General features: G+C 42.4%; 1 long non-coding RNA gene across 1 annotated transcript in view; it reads right to left on the bottom strand.

Annotated features, from left to right (window-relative positions):
* Positions 1 to 13,436, bottom strand: part of LOC146889774 (uncharacterized) — a 31,888-nt gene extending 18,452 nt beyond the window's left edge. The window contains exons 1-2 of the long non-coding RNA XR_015736729.1: positions 13,339 to 13,436; positions 12,457 to 12,607 (exon numbers count right to left, since the gene is read on the bottom strand). This is a non-coding gene — a long non-coding RNA (uncharacterized LOC146889774). The remainder of the gene's footprint in view (positions 1 to 12,456; positions 12,608 to 13,338) is intronic.
* Between the last annotated feature and the right edge of the window lie 8,834 nt (positions 13,437 to 22,270).

Below are 22,270 nucleotides of genomic sequence, written 5' to 3' on the forward strand. Positions count from 1 at the left end.
GCTACATGGCATCTCCTTGACTCTGCCTTCTTTCTCCCAGCATTCAGTTTAGTTTTCCCGCCTAGAGCTTTCTGCTCAGCCACTGGCTGAAACAGCTTTATATATTAACTAATAAATGCAACACATATACAGAAGGACTTCCCACACCAAGTGAATGTGTGATCTTTTGTGCTCACTTAATGTAATGCAATGGATACGTTCTCTTTACAGGCATTTTATTTTAATACACCATCCCAGTAATTATGAAGGCCTCTCACCCAGGAACAAATCTGTCAAGCACAAGTGAGTTCTGTAAGCTTTTGAGGTGATATCAGGAACATGTGCCTTAACTGGTTGAAACTGTGTCCAAATTTGATAGGCTTTGTAAATATTAGTATATAAAATGATCCACTCCTAAGGAGTAGATTCAGAAACTAGCTCATCTTATTCTTTAGCACGGTGCTTAATCTCCCCTGAGGATCTGTTTCCTCCATTGTAGAATGGAGCTAATAATAGCACTTTGCTCATGAGGACCAAATAAGATGGCGCATTACAGTGACATCACACACAATGCCAGGCCCCTGGAAGGTAATGGCTATTATCCATTGATGTTGCCTCAGACCCTTCTTCTACTGATTTAAAAAAGTGGGGGTTATTAGTCCAAAGGAGTAACACTGAGTAATGATGCACATCTGCTCCTGAAACAGAAAAGACCCTTAAACAAAGGGCAAGAACATTTCTGCTGTCTTCGCTCAGTGACATGGCCACGCGATATATTTTGTGACACAGCACAAAGGACTTACATCTACAGAAGGAAGACTTTCTATGCAGCGGAAGTCGTGGAAAACATGAGTCACGTTGGGACAGAGGAAGAACTTAAGAATGAAGGATTGTTTGGGCATGGTACTTTCTCGCTTTTTAAAAAATTTTGAGACTATCATATAATAACAATATGACTCCCTTCCCTTTCCTCCCTCCAAATCCTCCCATGTACCCCTCCTTGCTCCCTTTCAAGTTTATGACCTTGTCTTCCATTAATTGTTATTGCATGCATATCTGTGTGTGTGTGTGTGTGTGTGTGTGTGTGTGTGTGTGTGTGTGTTATCCCTAAACATATCCACATATCCCTGCTGAACAGTGTTTGTGAAGGAATGCTCTTTCAAGATTCCAGATTATTTCCGTTTTTCTGCACATCAACATGAGCTAACATACCAACGAAAAACACAAAAATTTAGCTCCAGTACCTTAAACCAGGACAGAGTTGGAGACTAAGAAAGCAAGCTCTTTGGTTGATGATCTTGCTTATCAAGTAATTGTACTTTTATTACTTTCATAGATTTGTTACTCCTGGTAGAAAAAACAAGCAAAAATCATGAACTTTGTAAACTTTGGAACCACAAAGACCTGAGCTCACGCCCTAGGTTGCCCCATGCACATCACAACCTCGTTGGCATCTCTAACAGCACACTTCAACATTGGCACCCAATTCAGAGAAGCTTCAGCAAAACCCAGAACACTGTAGATTCTTCGAATATCGATTCTGTCCTCCAGACTGGACTCCGAGCCCTTTTGCCAGTTTCCAGAAGTTTAAATGAAATTTAAATGACAATGGCACAGTGCCTTATCAGCGGAGTCCCTCACGATGGAAGTTTATTCTTCTGCCCATCACAAAGCACAGGTTGGCTTAGCTTCAAGTAAGAAATTCTCTGACCATGAAAGTGGACAAATTTGAGCAATAGTGGGCTGAGTACATGAGACTGTTTGCTATGAAGCACTCTCTACTGCAGCGGTGCTAAGAAGGGGTACGCTGTTTGGGCACACTCTTGAAGGGAATCTTTCTCTCTCTCTTTCTCTCTCTCTTTCTCTCTCACTCTCTCTCTCTCTCTCTCTCTCTCTCTTGGTTATAAGACTTCTTTACAACTAGTTCTAGCATTTGGGAAGCAGAAGCAGACTGATCTTTGAGTTCGAAGTCAGCCTGGTCTGAGAAGCAAGTTCCAGACATTCAGGGCTACACAGAGAAACCCTGACTTGGAAATCAAAAATAAATAAATAAATAAGTCCTTACGACTTCTACAAATATCTCCTCTTCATCCGGTTACAAACAATTTGGAATGGTTGTGAACATTCTAGCCGGGTATATTAATTGGGGCAAGGATCAGTGACATAGCAAAAAGACCGCCACCACCCCCCAAAAAACCCATAGAATCCAAACTCAAACAGAAATGATTTCTTTTGGATTTCAGTATATGAAGAGTTGACAGGACATTGATGTGATCCACAAAATATGACTTCCACTATAGGAGTTATGCAAGTTCATCCAGTAAACAAGACAGAAAGATGGGAAGGACAGGTGTACAACCCATTAGCCGAATTTAGTCACATTGCCACATTAGCTACAATGGAGACTGGAAGACGAACTGTTATCCTGGGAAGTCAGCTAACCAGCAAGAGCCCAGACAGTGATGGGAGGAAGACTATGGCAGACAGTAGCCACGTTTGTGTCAAAAAACTGACGGGGGAGCAATCTCAGTGCCTGCAGACAGCATACCGCAGAATCTGCAGCCTGGTGTGGCCTGTATACATATCACACAGCAGTAAAGACCCCAGCGGCAGAAATGGAGGCAGTAGTACAAGCCTTATTGTTTATGTAACTGGAACCTGAGTCACTGAGTGGTACTGGGGCCAGGTGACATCTGGGAAGACCTTAATATGCTGACCTGGAAAAGCTGGAGTAAGAGCTAAGCTGGAACGCAGACAGCACTTAGCATCAATCTTTTAAAAAACTCCAAAGTCGTGGGGAGGGCACCCTGAACAAGCCTGAACCAGCCTGAGGAACGCCAAAAGGAGAAAGAGCCCCACTCTGATTCAGGGTTCATGATTTATGAAACAGCAGGTCGGATGAAGTAACAGCACCTCTGCTGACTGTGAGAAACCGTTTCTAGGGCTCAAGATTACAATTTCTGTTTACTACCAAGAAGAATTTTACCTCATACCACAAGGAAATGTGCTCAACTATGTTCATAGCAGCATTGTTTGTCATGGCCAGAACATGGAAACAACCTAAATGCTCCTCAACCAAAGAATAGATAAGGAAAATGGGGTACATTTGCACAATGGAGTACCACTCAGTGGGAAAAAAAATAATGACATCTTGAAATTTGCAGGCAAATGGGTCTAGAAAACATCATATTGAGTGAGATAACCCAGACCCAGAAAGACAAATATTATATGTACTCACTCATAAGTGACTTTTAGACATAAAGCAAAGAAAAAAAACAGCCTACAACTCACAACCCCAGAGAACCTAGATAACAATGAGGACCCTAAGAAAGACATACATGGATCTAATCTACATGGGAAATAGAAAAAGACAAGATCTCCTGAGCAAATTGGGAGCATGGGGACCATTGGAGAGGGTAGAGGAGGGGGAGGGGAGCAGAGAAAAATATATAGCTCAATAAAATAAATTTTAAAAGAAGAATGATTTTACCAAACGCCATTTTGTAAAGTCTCAGGGAAATCTTTACACACAGATTTGAGAGAATCTGTTCCTTTGTTTTCTTGTCTCAGCTTCAACTCTCCACACCTTCAGGAAATTCACAACATTTATTCACCAAGCACTCACTCAATCATTAACTTGGGAAAGTTTTCCTAATCTCATTGTTTTCATTAAGAGTTGGCTCTCTTCTCTACTGAATGAATACCTGACGGGAGGTTCTATATCACAAAGAAAAAAAAAAGTTTACCCCCTCCAAAACACAGACCCACCAAAGATGAGTCTCAATTGCTTGTTTAAAATCAACATAGATGAAAGTATTCTCCTTGAACAACTCCCCAGGAGAACTGATAAAATCTGCTCTGGCATTAAGCAAGGAACTGCCAACTGTGAAAATTCTCGAGAAGGAGAAAAACCTTTTCTGATGACACACACACTCACTCACTCATATGCATACACACACTCATGCGCACACATATACACACACTCCCTCATATACACACACACACATACACACACACACACACACACACACACACCTGTTCCTTGTTGCATGGATGTGGGTAAACCCTGTATCTTTACATTTCATTTACCCCATTTGTAAAAGACAATAATAACCTGAAAGATATTATTTCTATCAGTGAGGCCTTTCTCCCTGAGTTTTTGAAACAGATGCCTAACAAAATTTAATTGCAATATCATGAATAGCCCAAAATCAGATTTAAAAGATGTCCTACCTCACACCCAAATTTAGCAAGTGATGTCTCTTCCAACCAGTTCTAGAAAATTTCAGATTCTGAAGATCCCTTGCAAAATTAAATTTTATAAAGGGTGTGGGTGAGGCCTCAGGCCTGGGCTCTATCCCATGGGAGTGGGGTGCAGGAGTTATTGGTGCTGTCCCCTCTACCGTGGCTTAATTTATGATTCATATCCTGCTGGCAATAAAATGCTTAGAGCAGATGATCTCCCCATTAATATTAGCTTCAAAGGATTAAGGCTAATTATGGCATTGGTTGTGATTACACTTCCACTACCTTAGATTTGCTCTAGGACAATATCGCGATGAACCCGAGGGCGGTAGCTAGAGTCTGCCACTCTTCCGCCTGGACATCTAGGATCTCGCTAAGGCTCAGCTCCAGCTGCTGAACGCAGCTCAGGATGAGCTCTGCTGTCCAAATCCACACCGCCAAGGCTTTGCAGGTCCTGGATCCAATTCCTTAGCAGGTCAGTCCCAGACCTCTTAGTGGAAGAAGGAAATACCGGATCCCATTCCCAACATTCCCAAGAGATCCCCCTCTAGGTGGGTGTGACTTCTGAGGCTAGACAGAAAACATGAAGAGAAATTTTGTGGGGGAAAAATAATGCTATGAGTATTGGGGGGCAATATGTTTCAGACTTCACGCTAGATTTCAGACATCTATGTAGCTAGTTGTACTAAGCAATCTGGGATTTCTCTCCAAATTTGTCCCCACCCACCCTCAGCCCTTACTACTCCCTGTTCATCTCCTTATTGCCAGCCTTATAAACCTTGATCGTCTTTGAGTCTTGACTCTTATTGTTGCCCTCTTCTCCGCCTCCTATAGGCAGACATTTCTGCCTTCAGATGGTGCCCTTCACACGCGCCTCTATAGCATCCCATCCTACGACAGCGGAATTCCCGCTGCCTTCTTAGTCCCTTGCTATGAGGGTACGGCTTTTACATGAACCATATATACCCTTTGTGGATGGACAAGTCACAGCTGTTTCTACCCCGGTTGCCTAGACAAGGTTCCCTCTCCTGAAGTAATCCATCCTGCTTAAAGGAAAGTTTGTTTTGTGAGTCTTGAAATGGTTATAACATTTAAAACCGATCACATCAAAAGCCTAAAACCAGTATCAATTGCGGGTTCATAGCCAACTCTATCTGTGATAGAAATGACACCATTTACATGCCAAGAAATGAAGATAGGGGCTGGAGAGATGGCTCAGCAGTTAAGAGCATTGCCTGCTCTTGCAAAGGTCCCGAGTTCAGTTTCCAGCAACCACATGGTGGCTCACAACCACCTGTAATGAGGTCTGGTGCCCTCTTCTGGTTTGCAGGCATACACAGAGACAGAATATCGTATACATAATAAATAAATAAATAAATAAATAAATAAATATAAAAAAAGAAATGAAGATAATCATTTACCTCATTTTCTTTTTAAAATCAAAGTTCCCTGTCTTAAAAGCACAATGTGTGAACTCTTTGGTTTTGCAAACATTGCGTTATAGTTCTCTTCCTGAAATTTTCTCTGGTCCTATCCCCTCACATGTCTGGTTTTTCCACAGATCATTACAAAATGAAGAAATGATTTCTGCTGACGAAGAGAAATTCCTTTCTGGAGTCGGGGAGGGGGATCTATTCCTTTGGGCGGGGGGAAGTCATTTGTTCTGACAAAAGGGCAAGTCCTCTCTTTCCAGAGACTGTCAACCCAAATGAACACAAAGCATCTCCTATCATTGACTGAGGGCCAAGAAGCACTCAAGGGCAGCCTGGCTACATAGTGAACCGCAGGTTAGCCTAAGCTAGGGATGGTGCACAACTTTAATCCCTGTACTTGGAGTAGAGGCAGGTGGGTCTCTTAAGTTTAAGGACACACTGGTCTTCATAGTGAGTTCCAGGCCAGTCAGAGCTACACAGTGATGTCCTTTCTCAAATAAAGAAACGAAGAAAGAAAGGAAGAAGGGAGGGAGGGAGGGAGGGAGGGAGGGAGGGAGGGAGGGAGGGAGGGAGGGAGAGAGGGAGGAAGGAAGGAATGAAGGAAGGAAGGAAACTGCATGACCCTAAACAAGTTATTTCATCTCTGGCATTTTGGGTTTCTCCTCTGTAAGTCCCATTTTCAGACTTCTTGGGACGTCTAAATGGAAAAATGTTCATGAAGGTCTTAGCATAGCATGGCCCGTACTATACTTCAAAGAGTTAATAGTCAATATTTATCTCTTAGTTATTACCACACACTATGTACTGATTTTACTATAACTTAAAAAAGAAAATCACAAAATATAGTCTATTATCTAGCATTGAAAGCAGTTTGAGATTTAAAGAGCTCAGGGCTGTTTAAGATTCTTCATGTTTGTACTGTTTGTATGCCAACTGAAGCAGAACTAGAGGAAGCAAAACTAGCAGAATGTGTACATGATTATGAGATTTATTAGACTGGCTTATATGATCAGAGGTTACATAGTCCCATAATGCGTTATGGTGCTGGTTTTGGTTGTCACCTTGATTGAAGTAAAAGACGTCTAAAACTGGTGAGACACATCTGTCCGCTGTTGGCTCCATTTTCAGTGAAGATTGACAGGTGAGACAGAGTCTGAGGATGGGGAAAACCTGTTCTCCAACAGCAGCCAGAAAGGTCAGGCAAGAACTTTAAATCTTTGAAGAAAGAAATTGAAGTGGAAAGGTCTCCCATGCTCTTGGGTAGGTAGAATTAACATAGTAAAAATGACAATCTTATAAAAATAGGTACAGAAATCAAACATTTGCTGATAAGAAATTTGTTTTAAACGAATTAATTGGTGTACACATAATTTTACTGCTTATTAAAGATTAAAAGGTAAATTTGCATGACCATGAGGCAGATAAATTTACTTTTGCACAAAGAATGAAATATTGGATGATGTTTGTTGATTGAAATTTTGAGTTTATAATCAGTACTGCTGAGTAGGCTGTTTCACATACACATACATACATGTATATGCACTACATGTGCATATGTAGAACAAGAAGGCAGAAGTATGTTTTGTGCCATTTAAAATTTCTGTCCTAATCCTAAGCCATAACTTATATATTTTTAATGAACTCGAGTCAGCATTTTTTTAAAAATATTTTTTATGGTTTATTTATTTTATGTGCATTGGTGTGAAGGTGTCAGATCCCCTGCACCTGGATCTTCAGACAGTTGTGAGCTGCCATGTGGGTGCTGGGAATTGAACCCAGGTCCTCTGGAAGAGCAGTCAGTACCCTTAACCACTGAGCCATCTCTCCAGCCCCGAGTCAGCGATTTTTTAAGTGAACATTCTGATCCAATGAAAAGATATATATAATTTGATACTTACATGCTAAGGAATGGTGGCAGAGAAATGCTAAGTCTTTGTTTTATGTAAATAAATGATTATGTTTCTATAACAGCAGGGTACTTTGCATGCACAATAAAAAACCTGCCATTCATAACACAATGAACTCGACTCTGAGTCAATGTTTCCCGGGTAGCATTAATTGCCCTGTATAGCATAATGACATGTCTGTGTAATGTTCACATGTGGCATGTTCAGAACTAAGGCAACGATGAAGCCGGGTAACAGTTGAGTACTAAAGACTCGGTACATGTTTTTAAGTGAATTTTTGGTTGCTGTACATTAAGAAAACTTTTACCGTTGCCAATTTTTTGTGACCCTACCTGAGTTACTTGAGCCCCTTACGGAATGTTAACCTACCAATTAAGAAGCTAGGCTCTAGAGACTCCAGTAGCCAGCTACAAGAAGCAAGAAGAACCAGCAGTCAGTCAACCCAAAAAGAGCAAAGGGACCAATGATGCAAACGCATCCGAGACTGAAGGGCTGGATCTTTAGAGCCACGTCGGCGTGAGTCCTCATGCAATGCCTGGGGAAGATGGAGCCTGGTATCTGCGGGTTAGAGATGGAGCCGAAAAAACATCTATTCAAGAGGCACCACGCTTGTAAGTCTGGCTTGGTCTCCCCTACTTCTTTTACTTCCGTTCTATCTGTACCTCCACTTTATCGGATATCATTTTCCACATTTCCCCCTTCGGTTACTGAAAACTACCCTCACTGACACAGCCAGAGATGTACTTTACCATCTCTCAACGCGGCCAAGCTGGCCCACCATCGGCCATCTTGCTGTTTCTATGGCCACCGGGAGCCGCTCTTCCGTAGTTGAAGTAAGCGGGAAAGATTTCGGACAACAGAAGAGCAGATTTTCCTATTCGTAGGAGAGATTCCAGTTGTCTCTTTGCGTTTAATCTTTCTTCCCTAACGAGAAAAGTCTCGAAACCTTTTCCATCTAAAATATACTCCTATTTCCCTGAATCCTTCCCAATGAAGAGCAATTGTGTGATGTGAGTAGGATTCTGTGAGGCATCTATTTTAACAGAAAGCGATCCCCTCTCTAGTCCCATTTATTCTTGGAATATGGAAGCGATGTCTGCAGCCCAAACTGAAGACGCAGCAATAAAAAATCACATCCAAGAAATGGCTGAGGAGAAAATTAGACGTTCCTGGGTCCCAGACACGTGGAGAGCAGGCCCACCATGTCGGCTCTGCCTTGCCAACAGCTGGGCTTTCCGGGAAGGCAGAACGAGTACTCCTAGCTAATTTAAGAAACAGTGAGTCCCATCCCAAACACGTTTAAAGTGTGGCACTGGCATATAGGTGGTGTCAAGCAGCAAACATACCCATCCAGCAGGCCAGCAACCAGGAGCCCGATGTTCTATATGAGAACATGTGACCAGACTGTCTTCCGCTACATCCCCCACACGCTCCCAACCTTTGTACCTAGGCTGCACATTATAACAATGCAGAAGGTTGCTTTCTGCCCCCCTTTTAGTAAAGAACTGTGTAAGAGATTAGTTGCAGGTCCAGCTAAGCCCTTGCAGAAATGACGGTGGACAGACACATCTGTCCAGAGTTTGCAGCCCACATTCTTGGAGCAGTGGATTACAACTGGAGACTTTGAAGGATGAAAAGCTGCTCATTTTCCTCTCTCCTCACATTGAGCTCTTTTTAAAAAGACTCGGTAGACTTGGCAAGAGGGGGGAAAATCCCACTTCTAGCTCCTCTCTTATGAGAGTTTCTGGCAGATGAACCTATTCAAGTCTATTTTCTGCAGAAAGGAGGGAGAGTTTGGGGAGTTGAATTGTGCCCATCCTCATTTGTACCGATGCCTGTGGTAATTAAAACTGATTGCCAACTCAATGGAACCGAGAATTCTAGGAGTCACGCCTCAGGGCTTGTGTGTAAGGGAGTCTCTAGATTGGGCCAACTGAATTAGGACCTACCCTGAATGTAAGTGATGCCATTCCCTGGGCTTCGGTGTAGGGCGGAATAAAAAGGAGGAGGTGAACTAAACATCACATTCTTCTCCTTCTGCTTCCTAGAGGCAGATGCAGTAGGAGCAGCTACCTTCGACTCCTGCCACCATGGCATCCCACGAGGATGCTCTGGGATGCCCTCCTTCCTAGAATAAATCCTCCCATCCTTAGTCTGCTCGTGTAAGGCATTTTGCCGCAACAAGTAACTAACGCATCTATAGCTCCAAATGGGACTGTATTTGGAATTCGTTTTTGAAGATATAATTAATTTAAAATGAGACCAATAAGGGTGGGCCCTGCCCCAATATGACTAGGGTTAAAGGAGAAGAAATTAAGTCACAGACAAACGTAGAATGAAGACTGTGTGAAACCACAGGGAGAAATGGGTTACTACAAGCCAAGAAGGAAGGCCTTGGGAGAAACCCTGAAGGCCAGTTGGTCTTAAATATCTAGCAAATCTGGGTCTGAAAGGAAATAAATTTCCATTGTGTAAGCAGCCCATTGTGCTGTTCTTAATAAGAGAGCTAACTGTCAGGCAGAAGGGCAAGACCAACTCAAGGATCAGGAAGGGGGAAACAAAGCCTTAATACACATATGCGTGCGTGCACACACACAGAGAAAGAGAGAGAAAGAACAAGAACAGAGAGAGAAGAGAGAGGAAAAAGAGAAAAGAAAGAGGAGAGAGAAGAGAGAGAGGAAAGACAAGAGAGAAGGGGGCTCTCCTTGGCTTTGCTTACTAAGAGGTACTAAGGTACTGTAACAAATACATCAGACACTGACTAATTTGGGGAAGGAATTGAAACCACAAACCTGGCCTTTCAAAGCTGTAACTGTTTGAGCCATAAAGAACTTCTGGAACCCAACTCTCCCACCTGCACGGAAGAGACTGGAGAAGAGGGCAGTTGCCCAGGACCTGCTTTTGATGAGACCAGAAAGGCTAATGTGAGGAGACAGCTCCTCACCAACAGCTTCCAGATGCAGAGGGCAGGAGAGTCCCTCCTCTCCTGGGACGCAGCCTCTTCCTAATTCTGTTCCAGCCGGATTTGTGACTGCCAGAGCCTGGTGCCTGGTCAGTCTTTGCCTTGCCTCTTTTTCCAAATGAGTTTCCCTGGAAGTTATCATGATACCGCTGCACTGAAGCATGCTGGGTAACGTGGGGCCAGGAAATTATGGAACTAAGCAGAACTCTATTCTGACAGAATGTAAGAGACATAGATACAGGTGGACATGTTTTCACCTGAACGGAACGTAGTAGAGACCGTTGGGTGCTTCCAAATGTGTTTTCCACTTCTCCGTCATGACAAGAGCTCAGACACTTAACTGACTACCTGAAGTCCAAATTAGAGTTCTGCCTCAGCTTCTACTGAAATCTTGAATGGCAAGCATCATATGAGCAGACAAGATGGGGGCTTCTGTAGGTAGAATACGTAACCCACCTTCTTATCCTAGGGCTAGCGCTCTACCTATCAGGATAAAGGTCCACCAATCTTGATAAGATGCCAACTCAGAGCCGGGCATCATGGCGCACAACTGTAGTACCAGCACGTGGGAAGTAGGGGCAGGAGAATCAGGAGTTCAAGACCAGCTTTAATACAGAGTGAGTTCCAGGCCAGTCTGGGCTACAAAAGAACCTATCTCGAAAAAAAAAATTTAAAAAAAAAGATGAAAAGTTAGACGCAATCATGTTTCGAATGACTGAAAGGCCATTATATATGTTTATTGTATATGAAAAGAACAAATTTATATCTTGTGTAAACAAGGGATATTTTTAGATACCTATTTTTCACAGCAGGAAGATAGATCTAAAGGAAAAAGTATTGGCTTAGGACCCCTAAGATCAAATCCTCAGCACAAAGGAGATTTATTTGCCCCAGAGGGACAGATGCGGGAGGGGGGGAATAAGAGACAAAGACAGGAGATAGAGAATGAGGGAGAAAGAGAAGGGAAGAAGGGGGGGGGACAGGGATACTTGTCCCAGCTGGGAACAAAGGATTGCCTCTGGATAGAGAGGAGACAGATGACAGGCACATAAGAAAATGGCAATTTATAAAGCTCAAAGGGAAAGCCCTGTGTTAGGATGAGGTGTTTAATTTTAATTGGACACGTTAACTAGGTGAACTAAAGGGGGCTTTTGATTGCTGGATTTCAATACTTTGATAGCTGGATCTTGGTAGTCATCCTCAGGAGGAGGAAGTAGCCAAATAAGGGAATAAACCTTGGTGGCTAGCTTTAGGAATGCAATCTAACAGTTTCTTACAGGCAGAGGAGAGAGGGGGAGAAGAGCAAGGCCTGCCAGAGACATTTTTGTCATTCTTGGGCTGGCTAGAGTCCCTTCAAGATTTATCTGTTTCCTTTTATCTGCACGTGTGGAAGAAAAGATTAAGAATAGAGGCAGAAGGGCAGGGGTGGGAGTGAGGGGTGGTGGCTCACGCCTTTAATCCCAGCACTAGACGGGCAGAAGCAGGTGAACCTCAGTGAGTTCAAAGCCAGCCTGGTCTACAGCGTGAGTTCTAGGACAGCCAAGGCTACATAGAGAAACCCTGACATGAAAACCAAAAATAAGAAAGAAAGAAGGGAAGGAAGGAAGGGAGAGAAGGAGGGAGAAAGGGAGGGAGAGAGGAAGGGAGAAGGGAGGGAGAGAGGGAGGTAGAAAGGGACGGAGGGAGGGAGGGAGGGAGGGAGGGAGGGAGAGAGAGAGGAAGGAAGGAAGGAAAGAAAGCAGAGAACTCTTACATGATTCTTAATTCCATTCGTCTGTTCTCATTAGGGAATGTATAACTTTACATCCCTACCCTACATGTGTAATAAATGAGTCTCCAAAAGTAAAAGAGGCAGAGCAGGAAGCTGAAGTCAGAGATGGAAGAGATGTCCAAATGGGTCAATGCCGAGAGGCTGACAACGATGACTCACCTCGCCGACCGCTGCCCTGATAGGGAGTCAAGAGAAAGTCAGATCTGCAGCCTGACATGGGCTGTGTCATCTTCTCCATCATCCAGGCCCATCTTTACCCACAAGTGCTTGCAAAGAGCAGTGATCAGTTGCATCAGTACTCGGCTTGGCTCTGAGGCGAAGGACAGAAGAACGGCATCTTATTTCCGTGTGCTTGGTACAGACACGCTCACCCAGAGGGCAAAAGTTCTCACCAGCACCGTTCACTTTCTATAAAAATCACTTTCTAATAAAAATCGCCAAAAATCCAGTCATCACATCGCGCATTTTGCATGTTTGTGTATACTCTTGTGTGTGCATGTTCACATGTTTAGGGACACACACGTGTATAGATGTGTATGTGTGGCTGTGTATTCATGTGTACATGCATGCATATGGAGGTCAGAGGACAGCCTCAGGTGCTGCTCCTGGGCCACTGCCTACCATAGGGCTGTGTCTTGTTCTGGTTTTATTTTTGCCGTTGCTGCTGTTGTTTGGGGGTTTTTTGTTTGTTTGTTTGCTTGTTTTTTGAGACAAGGCCTCTCACTGGCTTACAATTTATGATTTAGGCTAGGCTGGTGTCTCAGTCATGCCCAAGGATTGGCCTGTCTCTGCCACCCCAGTGCTGGGATTCCAGGGATTCACTACCACACCTTACATGTTTTGGTACGAGTTCTGGGGCTTGAACTCGGGTCCTTGTGCTTCTAGGGTAAGCACCGAGCTCTATCCTCACCCCCTATAAAGCATCTTTTACTGAGTGTACTTCTTCGGTCTTAGTTAAGATTTCAATTGCTGTGAAGAGCCACCATGACCACTATGGCAGTTCTTATAAAGGAAAACATTTAATTGGGGTGGCTCATTTACAGTTTCAGAGGTTCGGTTCGTTATCATCATAATGGGGAACACAGCAGCATGAAGGCAGACGCGGCATTGGAGAAGGAGCTGAGAGTCCTACATCTTGCAGGCAGTTGGAAGATCTGTCTCTCTTGGGGTGACTTAAGCATAGAAGAACCCAAAGTCCAACCCCCACAGTGACCCACTTCCTCCAACAAAGTCACACCTCCTAAAAGTGCCACTCCCTTTGGGGGGGCCATTGTCTTTCAAACCACCATAGCTTCTTTGCACAATGCTTCTGAATGGTCCAAGAATAAGACTATAAAAATATGGAGTCCAGAAATAAGAAGGTCGAAATAGAGAAATATAAAGTTGTAAGCCTAGGAGAATGAGAGTAGACTGTCAGCAACTTAAGGACTAGCTATTCACGGTGGGTTGCTTTCCTTTACAACCCATAGCTCTATTTGCAAGGCTGAAGCAATCCTCTGCAAACTTAGGGTCGCTCTGCAAGCTTAGGGTCACTCTGCAAACTGAGGATCAGCGTTTCGATACCCCCTCCCCTTGGCCACTCATGATCAGAAATTGATGTGACCTGGGTTAACTTTTAAATGATGGGATGTACATGACTTCTGACTTTGTGGTTTTATGTTGTCCCATACTCTTCCCTGCTGTGTGAACCTGGCAGCGTCAGGGGAGGTGGAGAGTCTTGGCAAACGCTGTCAAGGAACGCCAGGGGAAAACAATGGACTAAATGCAAACACTAGCTTAACTAAAGCACTCTGTTAGTGGAAATTGCAAAGAAGGGCAATTTGTATCTGAGTTTTACCTTGATAAAGCAAAGATTCTTTTGTTATTGCCTAATGCTTGCTATAAAAGGAGGAGTTCAAAAAAACGGCCTTTGCCACAGCCTTACAGATCCATCTCTGGCTGTGGTCTCAGATAGCTGAGAAGCTTCTTGTGCCCCATGGAAATTTATCTTTTTAATTTTTGGGGGTTTTTTCTCCTGGAATAAAGTTTGCTTCTGGTTTATTAGACTTTGGTGGTCTGTCCCCATCTTTGCGTGACCCCCATGGACCTAACACCTAGAAATCTGTCTCAGGGACATATAGTGATCATCCCACCAAAGAATATGTGTCCTCATCCAAATTATACTATATAATCCATAGACCCTACTAGCCAAAGCCTTTTTAGACACATCTTCTTTGTGTCTTTTTTTCTTTTTAGACACAGCTTCGCCATTTGTTAATAGCAATTGACTAAACCAGTGTGTATTTGCCTGTGAAGTCATAGGTTAAAAAGGAAAGAAATACATATTATTTAAAGAAATTATTTAAGTTCAACTAAAGTCATTCCAGTGATTCAAATGAATACTGTTCTTATTCTAGCCTGCTGTACTAACCACAATACTTTTTGCTCCTAGCTGTAAGGGTGCTTACAGCCAATTTCAAATCCCTTACACACAATTCTCTAGTAACTTGGCTAAAGAGCGCATGGTTTCAGTCACCTGCTAAGCATACTGCACGAAGTATAAATTCGTTTATTTGAACCATAATATTAAAGGATTTTCTTGAATTTCAATCATTCGATGCCGGGTTACGACTTCAATCCAAAACAGACATGCCCTGGAAAGTTAAGAGAGCTTTTCAAAGACAAAGAGGGCTTCTGACCTGCTCACAATTAGCCATTACATGCTTCTAGAAGCTGTTTAATTGGGAGTGCCATTCTCAATTAACCAACAACAAGTGAACGAAGACGGAATAAGCCAAATGAGGCACACATGTTACCAATTATTCCCATTAAGATTGTAATGAAATTGCGTTCTGCTTTGGTTTTTCTTTCTTTTCTGGCTCCAAGAACTTACATAAATTAAACTGGGGGTGGCAGGGAGCGGATGTGAAGCATAAGGTTTTTTTTTTCTTTCCACAGGGAGAGAGGACTTCATGCATCCCAACTCCTGCGGCCCATAGCAAGGGAGTGTGGGCTCCTGACTTCAGCCTTTGCTCTGCAGTGAACCTGACCCAGATTCCAGCCAAGGTGTTCGGAGAGATCCAGGGGGAGCTTGGTGACACAGCCTGGGCTAGGCTCGCTCCTCTTTCTTTTAACACTGAGCAATAACAGAAGTTCTAGCCCCCTCCCCACTTGCCCCAGACAATTTCTCCCCGTTGTTCGCTTGAAAACAAGGATATTGGGCTTCCTTGTTGTGATTTCCTAGATTTCTGACTGTCAGTCTTTAAAGGCTACTTATTGGGGTGATAAACGGAGAAAGGAAGAAAGTGTCTACACCAGGGTGAGGCTTTAAGTCAAAGAAAGTGTCATACACCAGGGTGAGGCTTTAAGCCAATGTTCTCAACTTGCGGGTCGCAATTCCCACCCCACCCCTGCCCCTTTTTTGTCTTTTCTTTTTTCTAAATTTAGTCTTCACTCATACAGTGCCTCCCAACCAGTTTACCCTCCCTCCATTCCTCCCTATTCTCTTCCCATCTCCCCTCTCCCGAGATCCACTGCAGCTCTGTTACACTTCAGAAAAGTGCAGGCCTCCCGGAGACATCAAACAAGCATGTCATAGCAAGTTACACTAAGACTAGGCATAAACCCTCATATCAAGGCTGGACTAAGCAACCAAGAGGAGGAAGGGGGTCCCAAGAGCAGACGAAAGAGTCAGAGTCAATGCCTGCTCACACTGTTAGAAGTCCTACACCAATACTAAGCTGACAACCATAACAAACATCCAAGAGAATCTATGCAGACCCATGAAGGCTCTGGGATTGCCAATTTAGTCTCTGTGAGCCTCTATGAGCCCTGCTTAGTTGATTCTGTGGGCTTTGCTCTCCTGGTGTCCTAACCCCTCTGGCTTCTACAACCCATGCATGTTTCCCCTCTTCCACTGGGTTGTCCAAGGTTGTCTAAGACCACCTGAAAACACAAATATCCACGACTCATAACAGTAGCCAAATTATGACACACCAATGAAAATAATTTTATGCTTGAAGGTCACCACAGCATGAGGAACTGTATTAAAGGGTCTCAGCAGTAGGAAGGTTGAAAACCACTGCTTTAAGCTAAAGGATTTGCCACTTAATCTCTGCTTTCGAAGCCGGTGTTAATAGCCATCTCCCAGAATTCCACTTTATATTTGAATTTCCTGGATTTGACAGCTTTAACTTTTATATTTAAATGTGCATCGAAATATACATATTTAGACGTGCATATATTTAAGCAGGGGTTATTTTTAAATTTTTAGTTTGCACCAAGCTTGGGATATAAATTGAGCAGAATCCAAAATGGACTATAAGGATACTGTGGACTTGAAAGTGACTCAGTGGTACTAACTATTAATGTATTTTGTAGTTTCCTCTAGAAGTCAGAGAACTTCAGGAACTCAGATGTATCCGGAAGTTGTGATCTCTATTCTTGAGAACATCTCCGGATTTTTCTAGATAACACGGGCGCAGCAGGGCCACCGGGGCTGTGTTATCTGCTGGTTTGAGAACCTGAAAAAGGAATCGAAAGCCTGTCGGATTTTGTTCCTAGAACATGGCGCACTCTTATGTGCAGCTGATCTGAAACTCAGTAACTGCCACCGCTCACCTCTATCAAAGAGCGCTGTGGGTTTGAGTTCAACCCTTGGGAGCAGGGTCTAGCCAAACATGGAGACCTTTCTCTGAAGGGGGTGCAGAGAAGATCAAGAGTCTCAAAGCATTTTTCGGAGAGCCAGATGGGAAATGTATTATTAGGCTTTGAGACACTTGAGGTCACAGGCTGCAGCTCCACAGTTCTGCCTTTGCCGTGAAAGAGGCCTTTGGCAATAGGTAAGCAAGTGAGTCTGGCTGGGTTTCAACAGAACAAAGTAGGAAGCCAGATTTAGCCAGAGGGATCATAGTTTGCCTGTGTGCACCCTCCCCACCCCCTCACCCCTTATCACTCTAAAACCTCGGATTCCTTTTGATCTTCCATTTCACCATCCCAGAAAATACTTTGATGTTAAGCCACACAAGGGTAGAATTGAATGGAATAGTCTAGAATCATGGAAAGAACTTGATTTAAAAACAAAACACACACACACACACACACACAAAAAAAAAAAAAACATTGATCCATGTGTCCTTTATCTTACATTTTAATGTAGTGCACCTTAATTTCCAGAAATAAGATTTTTTTTCCTCTAAAATCTCCCCCGATGGGTTTTAATTCAAAGTTAGATAGGAGACTTTCTGTTCTAGGCAATGAACCCAATTTCTCCAGTAACTTCATAACATTTAGATAGATTGCCTGCTGTTTAAGTAAGAATAATTAATGCTAGCTGCTGCAATACCAAACCCCAAATCTCAGTGGCTTAGCTCTGGGAGAAGTGTGTTTTCGTTTCACAGTACTCAGCCCCCCCCCCCCCATTTTATACCTACAACTTCTGGACTCTTGAACAACCAACGAGGGTAACACTCCCTCTCTCCCTACATGTCCTGGCAAAAAATGCGACGCAAGGTACTTCGTGCGTCTTTTGCTGCTCAAATAAAAATGATGACAGCAGCTCCAACTTAACTGAGATAAGGGAGACTGGGAGAGGAAAAGGCATATCATCTGGAGTCTTTTCTTCTGAAGCATTTGTCAGTCAAGACCGCAGCCCGCCTCCTCTAGACTCCACAGCAAGGCAGACATACAAACATTTGAGATCATCTGCTCAAGCCAGAAGAACAACTTGGAAATAGCTTAATTCCAAGTTGGTGACATAGACCTCACATTTGGAAAGATCACATCCTTGACATTCTAGAATGTGACCGATTTTCTAAATCAAGTTAGATATTTAAAAAAAAATAACCAGAACTTAGCAGTTGGGTATGGGGGCACACTCCTTTAATCCCAGCCCTTAGGAAGCAGAGTCAGGCAGACCTCTGTGAGTTCGAGGCTAACCTGGTCTACAGAGTGAATTCCAGGACATCCAAAGCTGCACAGAGAAACACTGTCATGGGGGAAAAAAATCTACCAAAAATTGATCGTGTAAAGAAGAGGCATTAGCTATCTTTGGCTTCTAAATTGGATACACACAGATAGGCATCATGACAAAAGGAAATAGCGTAGACTGGATTCACGGACTGTCTCTGTGATTGCAGTCACAAAGGTTGAATGTTAGCTTGTCTAACAAATCCCACGTGTCACTATGGTGTGCCAGTTTAAAAGGGCAATCGGAAACAGAAGTTACTAGCTCCAATTTAGTTTAACAAATACCATGCCCAAATCCCAACGGTGGAGACAAATGACTGAATGTGACATGAATTCTTGACTGTTTGGAGACATGGACAGCATTTCAAATATTATGGCCATAAAAATTTTTTTTAAAAAAAAGAGGGTGGAGCTGGCTGTGTTACAGTGCTATAGGTCTTGAAGTATGTATAAGAATATATAGGTATACATGAAGAATTAACTCCAGATTCATACACAGCAGGAAAGGATGAGTATAAAATAATGCATTTCTTATTTAAAAATCATTGAGAAATAGGATTTAAATGTGTTCACCATAAAGAAATGATACATTTAAGGTGGTAGATATATTAATAGTCTAAATTCAAATTCCCCAATATATACATGTGTCAAAACACCATACTCTATCAAGTACTGGTCTATATGTACTATATGTACAGGTCTTATATCAAAAAAAATAGAAAGAAGAGATTTCTACTAAAGGAGAACAGATATAAGGTAACTATTGGGGATAGGGTCCAGACGTTTAGGAAAGTATATCTTATACGAGATCTAGATACCATATAAAACTATTAATTTAGAAAGATGTAGGGTTCTGGGAGACACAAAAGGAAGTGATCATGAAACTTATAATTTCATTTCATGTTGAAAGAATTGATCTAGAATGACAACCTACAGTCTATAATTATCCATACACAGTATCTGATTTTTTTAAAGTAAAAAAAAAAATTAAAAGGCTAATTTAGAGTGCTGTCCCTCCATGTGTAAGCCTTGTTTGTGTTGAGCTCTGACCGTAAGCATTGCACAAGAATGGTTTCTTTAACAGACCTTTGTGTGGTTTCCACATCAAATTACTGTTTACACCAGGCCTCTCAACCTTCCCTCGCAGGGCCTGGATCCAAGTCCTCTGTTTGTTAACCTGATCAAACTCTCAACCTGCAGTTGATCTTTCCGGGTACTCAGCCACAAAACATTTGTTCAGCCACTGGGCTAGGATGTGGTTGTTTCGCCATCTCGAGGGATCTGATTTATGAATAACCATAGCTATGACAAAGCTTTCTATTGTCATGTCATTGTTGGCCTCGTTGCCTTAAGTCTGAATCTCCTTCACAATTCTGCAAACTCGCAAAGCCTGTCAGTCATCTTTTTGAATATAATAGAGTTATTTCTGATCCGTTTACCAAGGAGCTATGGTACAAGTCACTGTTATGATGCTACAGTATACAGCCAGTGACTTCCTCAGAATTCCCAATGCCTTCAAAGAAAATATGAGTAGATTCCCAGAGTATTAATACAGAAGACTTTTTATCTGTTTTGTTGTTGCTGGTGTCAGTGTTGATGTTGTTGCTGAAAACGGTGAGGGGAAAGAGGATGTTCCTTAATTACAGATGCTCATCACCCAACCCAGAAAATATTTTTATTTGTATAAAAACAGCGAAGTTTTGGGAAGAAATTGACTTTCATTAGAGTGCTTTTATGTCTACAAACTTTGTACTTCATGGCTTCAGACAGCTTTTATGTAAGGTTCATTTGCAAAAGAAAACAGGACAATACTTTTCCATAGATAAGTTGCTGAAAATGCAAGCAATTATCTAGCAGAAGTTCATCAAAGTGCTGGTTTTTGGATAGTTTAGATATGTGTATGGAAAGAAATCAGATACATCAAAAGCCTAGTGCAAGCATATCATTATTAGATAATTTAGTACTATCATTTGTTGATTAAAGCGTATTACAAAAGTGCCCTTTCACCCAACCATTAGAAAGACGCCGAGATCTTACCACATTAAGGCCGCTAGGTTTGCAAATCACAAACATCGAGAACAGATGTGATCTGATTTTGGTGGGAGTCATATATATATATATATATATAAAAAAAAAGCTTTGTTTTACAAAAAAAGAAAAAGATGCCAAGGAAAACTCTAGACTTATGGAAAATGGTAAAACTGAGACTAGTTTTTCCCAGGGTCTCTTCCTACTCCCTTTATATCTGACTTCACAAAAATAGCAAAGGTTGTTCACCCTTGTGCACTTGGAAGAACGGGAAAGATTTTTGTTTGTTTGTACTTGGTTTTTTGAGACAGGCTTTCTCAGTAGCTTTGGAGTCTGTCCTGGAACTCACTTTGTAGACCAGGCTGGCCTCAAACTCACAGCAATCCATCTGTCTCAGCTCGGAAAGGTATTTGAATGATAGACTTTCATTAAACACTCCCGAAGGATGCCAGGATTATTGAAACCATGTCACTGTTCTTTGCAAGAACTGAACGACAACTGTTTGTTCATTTATTGAAACTTGGTTGCCATAAAAATAATCTGTTTTCTACATGTCCTTAACGTATTCTTATTGACAATAACAGATGACTCATTGAGAAATGAACTTTGACAGCTTCCAATTGACTGGAGGATTTTTATGATGGCCTTTTAACAGGGTCAAGGATCAGCCATGAGTAACCCTATGGGGCCCGTTATTGGGTATAAACTCGGTGCCAATTGCACAAGCCACATGGCTCATTTACTCAGTTCAAGAAGAATGCCAAGGAGACCAAAGGTAACACCTTCCTTCCCCGTGAGCCTTTTCCCAGTTGTAAAAGCAAGTGCTCCGGTGAGAGCCATGAAGGAGAGTACACAGACAGAGATGGGGATAGCACTACCAATACTACAACTTAGTTCCCAGGACACAAGGGATGTGTCAAAACCATGTGTCATAACCACGTGTCAAAGCCTGACCATACATTTAAATAAAAAGGTATAAAATAGAATTGTAGTAAGAAGGTCGCTTGTTAGTTCTTGGCAGCTCAGCCCCCAAAAAACCACACAGAAACTATATTATTTAAATCACTGCTTGGCCCATTAGCTCTAGCTTCTTATTGTCTAACTCTTACGTATTAATTTAACCCATCTCCATTAATCTGTGTATTGCCATGAGGTCGTGGTCTACCAGCAAAGTTTTAGCATGTCTGTCTCCAGTAGAGACTCCGTGGCTTTTCCCTGACTCCACCCTTCTTTCTCCCAGCATTCACTTTAGTTTTCCCCACCTATCTAAGTTCCGCCCTATCAACAGGCCAAGGCACTTTCTTTATTCACCAATGGTAATCACAGCATACAGAGGGGAATCCCACATTATAGAATTATTTATATCATAATATTGTAGAAGCCAAATGTGTTACTTTTCTGGGAATGGGAATATAAGCAGGGAATCTTGGGCAGTTACTCTAAGTCACATGACCAGCTACCAGTTCTCAGAGGAGAACCCACATCTCCAGATACCTAGCCTAATAGTACTTTCATTACACCTGTAGTTCAGCAAAGACCTGAAACTTGGAATGCTTTGTGTCTTCAAAAGATCTTGCACAATGGCATCTTTAAATCCCTAGCTGCATTCTACTCTATTCCTGAACATTCTTACATGAACCCACTGTTGCAACATTGCTTTCTCCTCACTGAAAAAAAATAAAATAAAATAAAATAAAATAAAATAATAAACATCATAGGGCAGAGTGACAAGACACTGCCATGCTGGATTGTGTAAACCATGCCTGACTCTGAAGGATACATTTTTCATTTCTTTCTATAATGCTTTAAAGTTGATCGCACGATGCTTCCCTTTCATGTTTTGCCTTATGCGCCCACGTTCAGAACTATTATGGGGTCTTTCTAAAGAAAGCGGGTTGGCTGGAGTTGAGTTTAAAAGGGAACACAAGATATGCTCAACAGCAAAATCAGCCCTGAGGGCTTCAGGTTCTCTGTAGGAATTTCTTCTCTTCCCCAAACA

This window comes from Myodes glareolus, chromosome 26 (genome assembly GCF_982192425.1).
Source record: "Myodes glareolus chromosome 26, mMyoGla1.1, whole genome shotgun sequence".
Classification (NCBI taxonomy): Eukaryota; Metazoa; Chordata; class Mammalia; order Rodentia; family Cricetidae; genus Myodes; species Myodes glareolus.